This window comes from Pleurodeles waltl, chromosome 9 (assembly GCF_031143425.1).
Source record: "Pleurodeles waltl isolate 20211129_DDA chromosome 9, aPleWal1.hap1.20221129, whole genome shotgun sequence".
Taxonomy (NCBI): Eukaryota; Metazoa; Chordata; class Amphibia; order Caudata; family Salamandridae; genus Pleurodeles; species Pleurodeles waltl.
Genome location: NC_090448.1, coordinates 826,901,846 through 826,918,096, shown reverse-complemented (window position 1 = coordinate 826,918,096; position 16,251 = coordinate 826,901,846).

Here is a 16,251-nt window from a genome sequence, read left to right as displayed (position 1 = left end):
GATTGCCAATGAGAACTCATCTTATAAGGGTGTGCATGATCATCACACTGCAGTCAGACCTAAAACTGTTTCCCCAATATCAAATCTGGAAGTACTGTTAGTGACTTTGAAAAGACACTTATCAACAGAAACACATTGGGAACCATATTAACTGTGATTGGTGGTTGCAACAAAGGGTAGACACTTTGCAAGGTAGCTCTGGGTTAACTGCCAATTGTACAGCTCAGTTGGGATTTGTTTGTAGTATTGGACACAGATGTTATAGTACAAAATTGATGTACACTGAATCCAAACCCACGATCAAGTACCATTCAACACATACTATTAAGGGGTAACCAAATATTTATTAAAAGCTAACCATAGATGAGGAACTGAAGGAAAAATCTTACCTACCCTATTCTACCCTGACTACTCATTACCCACAACTGTCCCTAACTAACCTAAGCTACACTTACTAATCACATGTAACGAAACGTTCTAAACATCTACCCCCCACCCCCCTTATGAGACGGGACACATTGAGGACAACACATACTAACCTAAACACATACTATACTATCCTAAACAAATATATTATTTTTTGTATTTTTTAAAAAATATATTTTTCTTTTTTCAGTGTATTTTTTTTTTTTTTATACACAAGAACCCCAATATAGCCCAACACCCACCCACCCACACATGTAATAAGTAAAAAAAGAAACAAGCAGGACCCCCTACCCCCCACCCACTAACACTAACTAAACTAAGACCCTATACTAACCTAACACTAAGGGGGTCATTCTGACTTTGGCGGGCGGCCTCCGCTGCGCGGTCAAAAGACCGCCGCGGTAATTCTGAGTTTCCCGCTGGGCTGGCGGGCGAGCGCCAGAAGGCCGCCCGCCAGCCCAGCGGGAAACCCCCTTCCATGAGGATGCCGGCTCCGAATGGAGCCGGCGGAGTGGAAGGGCTGCGACGGGTGCAGTTGCACCCGTCGCGATTTTCAGTGTCTGCTTGGCAGACACTGAAAATCTTGGTGGGGCCCTGTTAGGGGGCCCCTGCAGTGCCCATGGGCCCCACGACACCCGTTACCGCCAGCCAGGTTCTGGCGGTCAAAACCGCCAGAACCAGGCTGGCGGTAAGGGGGTCGGAATCCCCATGGCGGCGTTGCCTGGAGCGCCGCCATGGAGGATTCCCTAGGGCAGCGGGAAACCGGCGGGACACCGCCGGTTTCCCGTTTCTGACGGTCAGAATGCCCATGGATGCACCGCTAGCCTGTTGGCGGTGCATCCGCGGTCCCCGGCCCTGGCGGTAGTCAACCGCCAGGGTCGGAATGACCCCCTAAGCCCCCTAAGCCCACTAACTATAAGAACAAGGAAAGAGGAGGGAGGGGAGGGTATCATGTCCATCAATTCAACTGTCTAGAGGTTGGCCCTCCGGAGGGTCCTCTTTATATCCTTGACCCGCCGTTTAATGTGCCGCACGTCCCGGCTCAGGTGGCTCACCTTGCGCAGCACTTTGTCCATCTTGTGTTCAAGTCTATTGAAGGCTGCAGGGTCAACAGCTGGAGCAGTGGCAGTCTGGGTACCGGTAGAGGAGGTCTGTGTGGGCTGTCCTGCACCGGTGGCAATGCTGGGGCCAGGAAGTCCAGCAGATGTTGGATCAACAGAGGCAGCTGGCTCTGATTGTTGGTTGTTTCTGTGGTGGCTGTGGTGGGCAAAGTAGGCCCACCCTGTGGGAAGGCTCGCCATGCCCCGGAGGCACGTTCATGGCGATATCGTCGGGCCATCCTCCAGAACTCCGACTCCACCAGCAGGATGTGCTGGTATCGCATGGCCCGACGCTGAAATTCATGGACCTGGTCTGGAGTCATGTTAGCTGCTGTGAAGACAAATGCAGATATGCTACATTAGTAACTGCATTGTGTGAAACGGCACAGCAAGTTAATCATACATTACATCTACTGTACTTATAACAGCTCATATCACGATACAGAGCATCGAATGTCCCTGAGGAAGTATATGGCAGGCCAGACAACAAATGTGACATCACACAAAGCACATCCATAACCCACAAGATGGGTAACAACTGGCTTTGACTTGCAATCTGAGTTCTGACAGTTAACATCTAAGAATCATGCTGCATATCCTCCACCAAGAGCTGGGCTACAAATGTCAGTGTACGGAAAGCAAAACTAAAGCCACATGGTCTGCAAGTTGTAACTGGACTTTCCAGTATGGTACCAAGTGCCAAACCTGAGTGTGTATACTACTATGCAACCAAACCGTCACTTATTCACAGGTATGTGTAACATACTGGTAGCATCAATACTAGGTACCCCATTCACAAACCCATGGCCGTGTTTGAGGGGGGGCAGTGGATACACAACTATAATTTGTCAACAACATGTACACCGAGGAGTGTATAGGCAACTCCACACATGTTTGTCTCTACAGACACACCACAGGTAAGGTCTATCTACAATTTGGAGTCAGCAAACCCTAGAGCACTCATCGGGTCAGACAAGTCAGGAAATGCAGAAATTAGTACACAACATATACTTCCAGTGAGGCCTGACTTACATCAGACACAGAGTTGCTAGAATACCCATGATCATGAATTGCAGGCACACCTAGGCCATTACACTCAGGTTCCACAGACTTGAGACACTACATGTGGAAGTACATGCTGCTAGGAGGTTCTACCTACTGTTTCAAACTTACGTAGGTAAATAGTGAAGCAGATGTCTATTGGGAAGCTATTAGCTCCACCAATCTTAGAGAATGTGGGTCTGACAGGCTGACTAAATAGGGGCTGACTTCCATTGCAACTCTTGGTGATACAAGTGTCAGACACATGACTATCCCCTGTATTCACAGTGGGGCCTACAGGGATGTCCTACAATCCCTACATGATACCATTGGATACGCATTGGCTAACTCAAAACATGTGAGAACTGCATTCCCACTCATGGAACAAGTGAAAAACTTGCCCAACGCATCACACCTTGCTATGCGTCCAACTCACACGAGTCCATAACCAGCAAACACAACACATAACAGACATATCAACACTTACTGGAGTGGTCGGGGTCCTCAAATGTCGCCACCTCTCCCACAGTGTAGGGTGCTGGTGCACCTGTAAGGTATGGAAGGAAGAAATGTGCTCAAAATCTGTGCACAGTGCAACAATTTCATTATCATTTACAATGTGTAGGCTGAATAAGGACATGGCAGCCATTCAGACATGATGGTACTGCATCTGATATTTCATGGCCAACTTGTACATAGCATGGGTCTGCTGTGACAGTTACACACATATCTGCACACATACATTGGCCAGAACTATCATGTGGTTGCAAACTTGCCCCATAATTGATGAGCACTAAAAAATATGGAGTGTAATCGTCTCATCATGTGCATCCAAGAGAAACATCCAACGCCTGGTTACTTGAGGACTGCATTACCAGTCAAACATGCCTTGTGGCCATGACACATTTAGTGCACATAGGCCCAATGTACAGAGGGAGGGGCAGGGACTCCTGTAAGCCATCCTGTTGTTACAGTATAGTCAATTGATGTGGCCCAGCTATGGTGATTTGCACCAACCATGGAGATGTGAAGCCATGTGCATACACTTGGACTGCCATCCATATTTAGATTGTGGGTCAACTAATTCCAACAAACATCTTAAGATGTTAGCTGAGGGCACCTTACACCTTTTCACGATCTTTTCAAAGCATGAACTGACATGTATCCAAAAAGATCAAGAAACACAATAATCCCACACATTCATAGTACTTCTGTGAACGCTTTCCTTCCACACTCACCAGACTCACATGAGACCAATGTTTCAGCCACTTTGCTATTATAAATTGTTGTGAAGGCAGCACTCATTTTCAGCATCATATAGTGATTCTAAAGTCAGTCTAGCAATTTGCGTCAACATAGTTGGCCTAAATGTTGGTACATCTGTACTTCTCTGTCAATAATACCCTATATAGACATGATTGGCTCCTATTTTGTTAGCTGTGCTGACAGAAGGGCTGCACCAATTTCCTTCATGGTAAAGTTACCTGTAAGTGTGCTGAGCACGTGTTACCTGACAGCTGGCAATTGTGATCCTTGCCATAGTGCATCAATGAACCCCTTATATTTCCCCCGCATTACACACAGTCAGCAAGTTAGCTGGCAGACATTGCACTAATTCCCTGATGTCACTACAGAGCATTTAATCGTGCACATTAACAATAGTCGTACTCACCAACAGTGCCACCAATCATGATTCCCAGGTGGTCCAAGAGATCCTGCTCCCTGGTGATGAGGTCAGCCCACCGGTGCTTCAGCTGGTGGTCACTCCTCTGGCTGGCATACACACGCTGCAGGTGATGCAGCACCTTTCCCCACCGGATTCTGCGTGCCTCTGTCGGGTACCCCTGTATGACACTGCCCCCTGCCTGGATCATGAGTGGCAAGAAATGTGTCACCAGACAGATGAAGCCCCCCAACTCCTCTTCCCCCATCCTGCCAAGACGTGGCCTACCAGACATACCTATAGTTGAAGATAAGGAATAGGGGTAAATTAAATAGAAAGGGGTAATGGGTGAAAGTAGGGGTAAAAAGTCAGAAAAAGAGTAAACCTAAACACTAAAAGAGCCCAACTATCCCCAAACTAACACTACCGACAACAGACTCCCACAAACAAGAAATACACAAGATAAATGGACAAATGTAGACAAAACACAGTACTACAGTATACACAAACAATATTTATTTCACAAAAGGACTTTACAGATAGCACACAGGACAAATACAGCACAAAATCTCTGGACAACACTCTCTACACAGCCACACAGTCTAGAAGGATCATAGACTGCAAAGTGAAAGTGAAAGTACACCCACTGTACATGATCTGTAAACAGGATATCTGCCTTTTTCGCGTTATGCGTGATTTTTTGTTGCACAAAACTGTATTTGCGTCATTTTTTTTGACGCACAGACGTGAATATTAACCAGCATCCACATAATGATACATGGACTGTACAAATATCTGGATGCGGGCAAAATTTCACTCCTGTACGTCAAAAAAAATGACGCAAATACAGTTTTGGTAAAAAAAAAATGACGCACACCACCGCTAGGGACGTCAAAATTACAGTGCATTAACTGGTTTGGGGCATTTTTACTTCATTTTTGGTTATTTTACATTTGGAACACATCAGAGATTGGCTAATTGAAGACAGTATGGTGTTGATGGTGTATGTTCACATGTGTGACATCATACTGCAGAGGAACATCATCCACTACACCCTTCACAGTATGTTTACAGTTGGCTGACGTCATAGATGGTCATAAGTGTGGCCTACATATATGTGTGGCACAAATTGTGCATGTTTGTCATAAGGAGAGGATAGCAATGTGACGCACATATGTACAATACCTAAATGCCTTTGGCTCAAAGTGTGTGCTTTGACAACTAATTTGTTGGTTGACCAAGTGTGTGTGTATATCACATGAAGCATTATTGTACATATGGTTGTATGAATGTGACGTCCATGTGTCCAATCCTAAGATGCAAGTCAAAATTGGAATGAGCAAGGGCATGTGTTAGTCATACATGTAACAACACCCGTAAAGTATACTTCCAAGTTTTAGGGTCACGTAGACACCACATGTGACATAGCATGCACCAGATAGATGGCAGACGCATGTTCATGTCAATGGTCCACATTTTCTACATCCTATGTCCTAGTGTATTGGTAAGAGCTTCCTAGGCACTAGTTGATGAATCCCACAGTGAGTCATACACATGCATTGAGGAAGTGGGTACCATGTTGTTTGCACAGACAGACAAGGGTCAATCTCATATATATGATGACACCACAGTTGAGGCCATAGAAGTAAGCCCTAACTATCAAGTGGCTGTGGTGGACCAGCATACAAGACAGCACGTGTCCACATATTTCCAGTGATCAATTGCACATAGGTGTCTTGTTCATGTGTGTGGTCCAATGATGATCCTGTAGATTGTTTGGGGTGTAATTTGTCACAGTTCGGACCAGGACTCATCATGAGTCAGTGGCAGCTATTCCTGTAACTACTGAGTATCCTTTGTTGATCAATGTGAGTAAAGTAGATGTGGACATGTGAACCAACATGTGGATGCTCCCACCCTGTCACTAAAGACGTGTAATGAGACAGTCAACAGGGCAACCTTGGTGTGCTGAGTGAGATAATGTCTCAATTGTCATGTTCCGGGAGGTGTCATTACAACATTGGTACACAGGTTGGCCTCTGCACTTCCCACTGCATCTGGGAACATCATAGCCTCTGTGCTGGTTATTCTCACAGCTATTCACCACACACGACCCATCACTATGTTGTGCGCACTTGTGATGCTGTGTGTGAACTGTCATGGTTCTAACATTTGTGTATTATTCATGTACATTATCAGAGGTTGATGGTTGTGCTGAAAGCCCCGCACCCAATCCTTGCCTATGACCCTGGAACACTGTCACACTTTGTCATTCATGCATAAATGCAACCCAGAAAAGGGATGGGCCATGAATTTTGCATTTCCAAGAGGATTTAACTCAAATGGTACAGTTAAAAGGCAGATGATGCTATACAATGTATTTGGGTATGCATGGAAGAAGCCCATGCCCAATGCCCCCTGATGAATGGCAGGTTTGCTAACGCAAGTGTGGTACATATGTAGACACAGGGATACTTTAGTGTGACGCACAGACAGTTGCCAGTCAGGCTGACTGAATGCAAGGTGATTCAGGAGCCAGCTACTGGACAAGTTACATAATCAGTGGTCTGACTGAGACTGTTTGGTGGACAAACTAGACAGTTGACATGTCAAACTGTGTACGTCCTGTGTTTTTGAAGGTGACAAATGAACCCAAGGGCTGTGTTACACGGCTTAATTAGTATCAATGGGTGACGGTGTATTTGACATAATGGCAACTCCTATGCTGTTCCAGGCATCATCAGGGGCAGTGCTTTTTTAAATGGGTGGTATGCATGGAGGTGATCACAGGTGTGGGCTGCATATGTTTCTCACCAGTCCTGTAGGTGAGACTTGCATTCTAAGGGCCAACAGACATTTTCACAAGGGGAAGCAATCTACATGTGCTAACAGGGCTTTAAAACTAGAAGACAGTGTATACATTGACCCGACGTCAATGCAGTCAGATGTTATATGACAATGCCATACCTTAGTAAAGGGTGTAGCACACTGGTTTGCTAATGTTGGTCTGTGTGTGTAGAGGAGGTATTATCAGGGAACACATCTTAGTATTCCAGGGACCTCTTCCGACAGGTGGGTTGTGACCAGGTGCATGGGTGTGTCAGGAGTTAGGAAATGGGCTGACATGTGCATGGACTGTCATGTGCGCAATGCATGTCATATGTGTGGCACATGTGCTGTCTATGTTCTGCTTCTATGAAACTCTAGTCACAGATATTCCTTGCAAATATTGGATGCAGTTGGACTAACTGCTGTCAAGGTTCTTGTCAGACATTCCTGTTAATGATGCCAAAGCACATTGACTGCCTCATGTATGAGGCTGGTTTTCTCCTTATTGAGTGATGGTGTCATAGTTGTGTGCCATATGCTGCGTTGGACCTTGCTTTCAACATGTATGTGTGAAATAGTTGTGGTCCTCTGCTATTGGCCTTCAAAGGAGATATGTACATGATATATGTCATTAAGAGTGTGTGTGTATGTGACCATTGTATGTTAGGCATCACATTAGCTCTGGGATGTTCCGTGTCCTACTCAGTATCTCAGCAATGCTCCATGAGGCAACACTCTTATTCTGATAAGTAGAGATGAAGGTGTGCAAAAAGGAATAGCCAGACCATGATATGGTGATTAGAATAGGTGTTTATTTAAATTTGTTAACTAAAGTGGTGAAGGTGATCATATTCAGAAGAAACTATTTACAATCTGTTGCCGCCTGCGTATACCAGCAGCTGTGTTGCAGGCCAGCATCCTCCTCTTCCTCCTCTTCAGGCATGTGTGGCTCTGGTTCCAGGAGGGGAATGTTTCTTCTGATACAAATGTTGTGCAATATTGCACATGTGAGGATGATCCTACAGACCATCTCGGGGGAATATAGGAGGCTACCACCAGTGATGTCGAGGCAGTGGAACCTTGACTTGAGGATGCCGAAGGTCCGCTCGACAATGCTGCGTGTCCTCCTATGGTCCTCGTTGTATGCACGCTCTGCAGCTGTACTCGGTGGTCATAATCCATGGCTGGATGCCATACCGCTGATCAGCTGCAAGAGAAAATGAATGGGATCATGTTGATGTAGCTGGCACTATTGAAAAGACCTTTCATGGCAGTAGTTGTCTTGTGTTGTCTGTGACTCTTTTGTGTACTAATGTGACATTCTATGCTTGTAGGCTGTACCATCTGCATTGTGTTGTTTCCTTGGCTGAACAAGTGTTTGTCTGCTAAACGCTTGTCAGCAGAATGTTTTGGGATTTGCAGGACAGTGTGCCCTCCCTAGCATTGTGACTTGTGATACAGGTGTCCGTGTGTCTTCCCTGGGGGTGAGATGATAGTTCCATGCAGAGTTAAAATTGAAAGTGTTGTTAACACGTTCATATCAAAGTACCCTGGACATCCCATACCTTTAGACTTATGCAATGTATTAATGTAAAGGTCATTGGGACACTTACAATTTGCAAGGTGACATTTAGGCAACCACACTCATTGACGTCTTCGCATTAGGCTGTATAGTAATTTCCAATGTATGACAGGTTCAATGGTGACTTAAGAAACATGGTTAGTGAAGTCACGACCTCAGTGTGTTCCTGTTGACATGTTGCTGTTGTGGTGTATGTGTTGTGTGTCCTAGAGGGTTGCTGTGCAGTGTGTATATAAGTAGGTTTTTGTACTTACCAACAAGTAGTCCATTGCCATACCGTCCATCCTGGAAGTGTTCATTGATGGTGCAGTGACGGAAGATGTTTGAGTCATGGACACTCCCAGGATATTTAGCCACGATGTTGGTGATCAATCCCTGGTGATCGACAATGGCCTGCACATTGATGGAATGTGTGTGCTTCCTGTTGCGGTAGAGGTGTTCAGTTGCAGCAGGTGGCACAAGGCGTACATGTGTGCAGTCGATTGCACCAAGGACGTGTGGGAAGCCACTGATTGCGTAGATCCCCTGTTTTGTTTCCTGCTGCTTCTGCAGTGTGTTAGGGAAGCATATGTGGCGGGGTGTCAGTCGAATGATGGCGTCCAGTACTTTGGGCAAAAAGGCGGAGAATGATGGTTGTGATATTCCGCCAACCAGGGCACCAGTTGTTTGGAAAGAGCCACTTGCCAGCATGTGAAGTACGGCAAGCAGCTTTGTTTCTGTTGGGATGGTGCGGGGTGTCACCAAAGTGGGGGCCAACTGCTGTTCAATGTTTCGCAGCAGCTGCTGAATGGCCTGCCAGTTCAACTCTGTATGATGTTGTCCTCCCTGAGGCCCTCAAGGGTTGTTCTTGGGAAGAATATCCTCTCCTGCCTTCTGCGCTGCCTTTGGGGTCCCTGCTGGTGTTGTTGTCGGTGCTGTTGTTGCTGCTGGGCTCTGCGTCTGCATGCACGCTGGATTAGAATCACTTCCATGGCTCCCTGTTGCTCCCTGTTGCTGCTCTGCTGTTTGTTCTGTGTGTTCTGATTAAATACAGGTGTGTTTGCCCCATTTTAACGCCTGCCCTGACCTTAATTTTTGACGCAAATGGGGCTGTGCGTCATTTTCTGGCTCCGCCTCCCTGCCGTGCGCCATTTTTGCCCGAAAGCATAAATACGACCCACGGGCGTTTAAGCCATTTTTTGGACGGGAACGCCTACCTTGCATATAATTAACGCAAGGCGGGTTGCCGCATCCAAAAAATGAGGCACACGTCGGAATTTTGTCGTCCACGGGCATCAAAGTTTAAATACGGGGCAACGTTTGCGGTGATTGTGCGTCAAACTTTTTTTAACGCACAATCGGCACAGACGGAGTTTAAATATGCCCCTTGGTGTTCTGTGCGGGACCAGCGCAATGTGAGGATGTGCCAAGTTTTCAGATCGGGTGCATTGGGTGCTTTCCAGTGCATAGCTATCAATCTTTTGTACATCACATAGGCTAGGTCTGCGAACTTATGTAGCTGTCTGTGTTTTTTTACTCTTGTCCTCAGCCCTAGTAGGCAGGACTGGGATCTGCTGCTAATGCGAGCCCCGTCAGGTCCGGGATTTCTTTTACCACTCCATTCCATTCCTTTTGTACCTGAGGACACTCCCAGACCATGTGGTAAAAGTGTGCCAATGAAGCATTACATCTAGGGCATGCCGGTTCCATCTCAGGGAACATTCGCTTAATCCTGTCTGGAGATAAGTATGTTTGATGTGTGTAATTAAACTGTGTGTAGCGAAATCTAGGGTTTCTTGACACCCCACGGGCGTGGTATAGAACTTTCGACCAGTCTTCTTGGGGAATCGGATCAGGTAGAACAGTGTTCCACCTGTCCCTAGCCCTCTCCAGATCAAATTCAGGGGGTTTACTCAGGAGTTTATATAGGCTCGACACTACTTTTACTTGGGCATCATATTGCAGCATCTGATGTAATATAGGGGAAGTCTCTGGTTCTTGATCTCCTGCCACCCATGTTTTTTGGATTGAATGGCATATAGCATGATAAGGTAAAAATTGACCCGGGTTCACTGCTGTGAGGGCCTGTATAGCTTCGAATGTCATTAGTTTACCATCTTCAAAGCAGTCGCCCACTACTTGTATGCCCGCTTCCGTCCACACCATAAGTGGGTGCGTCGCAGCCTCAGTCCACCCTGGGAGATGATCCAGGGGGATAAGCGGAGAGTAGGGTAGCGCCTTGCGTCCCTTTTGCACATACCTCCCCCAGCATGCATGCGCCACTGCCATCAATGGGTTTTCAGACTCACTTTTGTGATTTTTGTTTGTTAGCCATGTAATCAGGGGAGTCCCCAGCAACCGGCCCGTCAGCCATGCGGACTCAGCTGATGCAGGCCTGTGGAGCGTAGAGAGTGCCACACGCGTCCTGCCCTCTCCCCATATGAGCTGTAGCAACATTGCATTCAGGTTTCGGAAGAAACTCTTGGGGACATTAAGTGGCAGTACCGCAAATAACATAACAGCCTGGGCAGTATCAACATGTTCGCCACCCCCACCCCGCCCAGTGGTGATAGTGGTAGTTTATTACAGAAGCGCAGCGACCCCTTCATTGAAGCCAGCGCTCTTCGCAGGTTACCATCTCTGAGGTCCTCAGTTTTATGATATATATATACCCCTATATATTTGAATGTTTCGAAACACCATTTCAGGCGCCCTGCTGGGGCATTTTCTTGTCTTCACGGTGGCCATCTACTTAATGTGTACACGCACGATTTTTCCCAATTTACCACCAGGCCAGATATCCCTCCATAATCGGACAGTAGTGATATTATAGAGGGTAACACCTCGCTTCCTTTCCGTGTATATATTAAGACGTCGTCAGCATACAGTGATATAGCGTGGTGTAGCCCATTCCTGATTATTCCCCATCTGTCTTCCATGGCGCGTATTCGTGTCGCTAATGGCTCCATTGCTATGGCGAACAGCAGGGGGGAGAGGGGGCAATCCTGCCTTGTGCCCCTAGTGATCGGGAAGCTATCAGATATAACTCCACCCGTTTTCACTCTGGCTTGTAGCCTGGGGTATAATGTCTGTACCCAGCGTATGTAATTAGGGCCAATTCCCATTCGCTGCATGGTAGCGAGTAGGAAGTCCCACTCTAGTGTGTCAAATGCCTTCTCGATATCTAGTGAGAGTACCATTTCGTCTTGTGCATCCGGAGGAGTACCTCCCATTACGCTCAGTAGTCTACGGATATTTAAGAAGGTGCTACGTTTTGGGATGAATCCGTTTTGGTCATCTTGTATCAGGGTGTGCATAATGGGGGCTATCCTGTTAGACAATATTTTGCCCAGTATTTTACAATCGAAATTTAGGAGCGAAAGTGGTCTGTAAGATTTGACGTCTGTAGGATCGCGTCCTTGCTTAGGGAGGACCACTATCATTGCCTCTCTCTGTGTTGGGGGCAGTATTTTGTTGGCCCATGCCTCTTCAAATACTTTCAGCAGATGGGGCTTTAGGCGTGTCGAATAAGTGGTGTAGTATTCTATCGGGAGGCCATCTGTGCCTGGCGCTTTGTTTCTAGGCATCAGCGCTAAAGCTAAGTCTATTTCCCCCATAGTCAGAAGAGCTTCAAGTGTCTCCCTGTCTGCCTGTGAGAGCTGCGACAGGGATGAGCCTGCCAGAAAGGACTCAAGTTGTTTGATCGTACATGATGTGCGTTTGGTTTATAAGTTCGCGTAATATTCCCTAAACGTCTCATTTATCTTGTCTTGCATGGTGACCATTGTGCTTGCGCTTACCCGTATAGCCCCAAAGGGGAATTGCAGCCGGTCCTCGCGTAGGAGCCACGGCAACAACCTTCCCGACCTATCTCCCTCTGTTTGTAGTCGCATTGTTATATTCTGTGCGCGCTTCTTTTAGCGCTGCATAGGGTGTTTCATTGCGTGCCACTGCCATTTCTACTGCTCTGAGTTCCTTTTCTAGTTTACTTATCTCCACATGTAGGGTGCGTGTTAGACTTTTTCTTCCTTGGCGTGGTCTCCCTTAACTTTTTGCCTCTGTTCCCCAGGTTGTTGATGTGTGCTGGACTCTGATTTTACTGTTTTTATTACTCTGGGCACTTTACCACTGCTAACCAGTGCTAAAGTGCAAGTGCTCCTGTTTAAAATGTGTACGTAATTGGTTCTCCATGATTGGCATATTTGTTTTACTGTTAAGTCCCTAAGTAAAGTGCACTAGAGGTGCCCAGGGCCTGTAAATCAAATGTTACTAATGGGCTTGCAGCACTGGTTGTGCCACCCACACAAGTAACCCTGTAATCATGTCTCAGACCTGCTACTGCAGTGTCTGTGTGTGTATTTTTACACTGTAAATACGACTTGGCACGTGTACCCACTTGCCAGGCCTAAACCTTCCCTTTTCTTACATGTAAGGCACCCCTAAGGTAGGCCCTAGATAGCCCCAAGGGTAGGGTGCAGTGTAAGGATAAGGTAGGACATATAGGTGGTCATTCCAACCTCGGCGGTAAAAGGCGCTTACCGCCGTGCAGAAGACCGCCATAACACCGCCGCGGTCGCGGTACACCGCCACAGTCATTCTGACCCACAACAGGCAAACCGCCAAAATACAGACATCCACAAAAGTCCGCCACACCAAAGGCCAGCGAGAAACTGGCGATGAACAAACCTCCACCGTCACGCCAACAGAAAAACGCCCATGCCATTACGACCCACGAATCCACGCGGCGGTCTTTCAACCGCTGTATTCCATTGGCGGTACACACCGCCGCGCTCAAAATATACACACACTTACAAAACACAGCCACATTGGACAAATCGAAATACACACATCTGATCCACATACACACACCACTCCCACACACCCAATACAACATAAAACACACACCCACATCACCCACAAACCCCCACTCCTCGAGATTCATGAACACGCACTGAGAAAAGAGAACCGAGCACCCAGACGCGCAATTCACTGTCACCCTGCAATATTACCACGCACTTCAAACAACACACCAATACACAGCACCACACTTAGCACCACACAATCCACCCCACACATCACCCACACCACCCCATGGCACCGCAAAGACACCCCGGGTTTACTGACGATGAACTCAGGGTCATGGTGGAGGAAATTGTACGGGTAGAGCCACAGCTCTTCGGGACACAGGTGCAGCACACTACCATTGCCAGGAAGATGGAGCTATGGAGCAGAATAGTCGACAGGGTTAACGCTGTGGGACAGCACCCAAGAAATAGGGATGACATCAGGAAGCGGTGGAACGACCTACGGGGGAAGGTGCGTTTCCCTGGTATCCAGGCACAACATCGCGGTGCAGAAGACTGGCGGCGGACCCCCACCTCCTCCCCCAGAATTTACAACATGGGAGGAGCAGGTCTTGGCGATCCTGCATCCTGACGGCCTCGCAGGAGTAGGCAGAGGAATGGACTCTGGTAAGTCTAATCTTAACTACTTCATCCCGCCCACCCCACCAGCATGCCAACTCATACCCCCACCCTCACCCTCACCCCCATCACACCTACTCCTTGCAAATGTCTCACCATCACAACCCACCCATCCCAACACCAAGCCCTGCATGCGACCACAAAGGAGGGACACCCATCACCATAAGAATGCCCACTGCACCCCCCTCCCAAACCACCGTCACAAAAGCCCCCACAAGGGAATGCCAGCACTGGGGTACACGGGCACCCACCCATTGCACGCTATGGCACACACAGAAGCAATATCCATACCTTTATACCCCTGCAGGACCCGAACGCCACGTCACCGCGCAGGAGGGTCCACAAATGTCCACTCCACCCCCAGAAGAGGCCCACAGTGATGACAGTAGGTCTGTCTCCCTGGATCTAGATGACCAGCCCGGCCCATCGGGGACCTCTGGACAGTCGGTTCCCCTCAGACAGCCACAGCCCACAGCAGACCTTCCCCCCACTGGGAACACCAGCACAGCACCCACCCAGCGGGCCCATACCTCTGTCCCCAGGACACGTCAATCAGCGGTGTGTCAACCACTACAGGGAACCCAGGTTAACCCACCACCCCAACAACAACAGGGACCTGGGGGCAGTGGTAGTGGTCACACGGTCCAGGGGACAGAGGCCCAGGGAAACAGGGGAACTGGGAGGGCTGCTGTGCGACAGGGGTGGACAGGCCCAGGGAACCCACTCTCCATGAGGCCCTCTCCTCCATCATGGGAGCATACCACCACTCCCACGAGACGATGTCCACGGTCCTGGCCAGGTTTCAGGAGATCCAGCTTCTGCAGGAGCAACAGTATATGGGGTTCAGGGAGGAACTAAGAAACATCTGTTCCGCCATGGGCACCATCGTAGTGGCACTGAATCAGGTAGTCACCACATTGCGGGACACTCTGGCACCACAAAAGGCCCCTGTCACTAGCATGGACCAAGAACTGCCTACCACCTCCGCCGGCGCTAGTGGACAGGAGGCCCCGACACAAGACCAACAGGCCACCAGAACCCCACCTCCTGCAGAAGGAGAACCACCCCGCAAGCGGGCCCTGAGATCCAGGAAGAAGACAGAGTAAGATGCCAAGACCCCCGCCACGAAAGGATACCTCCCTGATTGTCATCCCACTGTCCCACATTGACACCCTGTCAAACCTTAAACTGCCCCTGCTCCACTTTCCACAGGCATTTGGACATTGCACCTGTGATACTGATAGTCTGGACTCTGCCATGGACAATCCTCCACCATCACCACTCACCGATTTGCAACCACCCACCAATTTAGAGCACTGTAATAAACACACTTATTGCACAAAACAATCAGGAGTCTGGCTGTTATTTGGAACAAATGTATTAGATATGACCGTGCCAAAATGCTTATTTTCATTGTGATGCCAACATACCAATGTCACACAGCTGTAGTCCATGGGGAAACAAAGCAGATGTCACGCAGTGGGGCCCACAGCTCTGAAATCTGAAGTGAAAGTCACAACTCAGTTACCATACACTGGGGGAAAAGGACAGACAGTAGAGAGGTAGTAGGGGTTAAGTAAATATTATATGCCAGTGGGGATTCTTACCTGTGTGTCATTGGAAATACTGCAGTATTACTGTGTTCCTGTTGTCTATGTCGTCCTCTTCGCCTTCCTCCTCTTCACTCTCCACAGGCTCCACAGCTGCTACAACACCACCATCTGGACCATCCTCCTGCAGAAAAGGCACCTGGCGTCGCAAAGCCATGTTGTGAAGCATACAGCAGGCCACGATGATCTGGCACACCTTCTTTGGTGAGTACATTAGGGATCCACCTGTCATATGGAGGCACCTAAACCTGGCCTTTAGGAGGCCGAAGGTCCGCTCTATCACCCTCCTAGTACGTCCATGGGCCTCATTGTACCGTTCCTCTGCCCTTGTCCGGGGATTCCTCACTGGAGTCAGTAGCCATGACAGGTTGGGGTAACCAGAGTCACCAATTAGCCACACACGGTGCCTTTGGAGTTGATCCATCACGTAAGGGATGCTGCTATTCCGCATGATGTACGCATCATGCACTGAGCCAGGGAACTTGGCATTAACATGGGAGATGTACTGGTCAGCCAAACAGACCATCAGTACATTCAT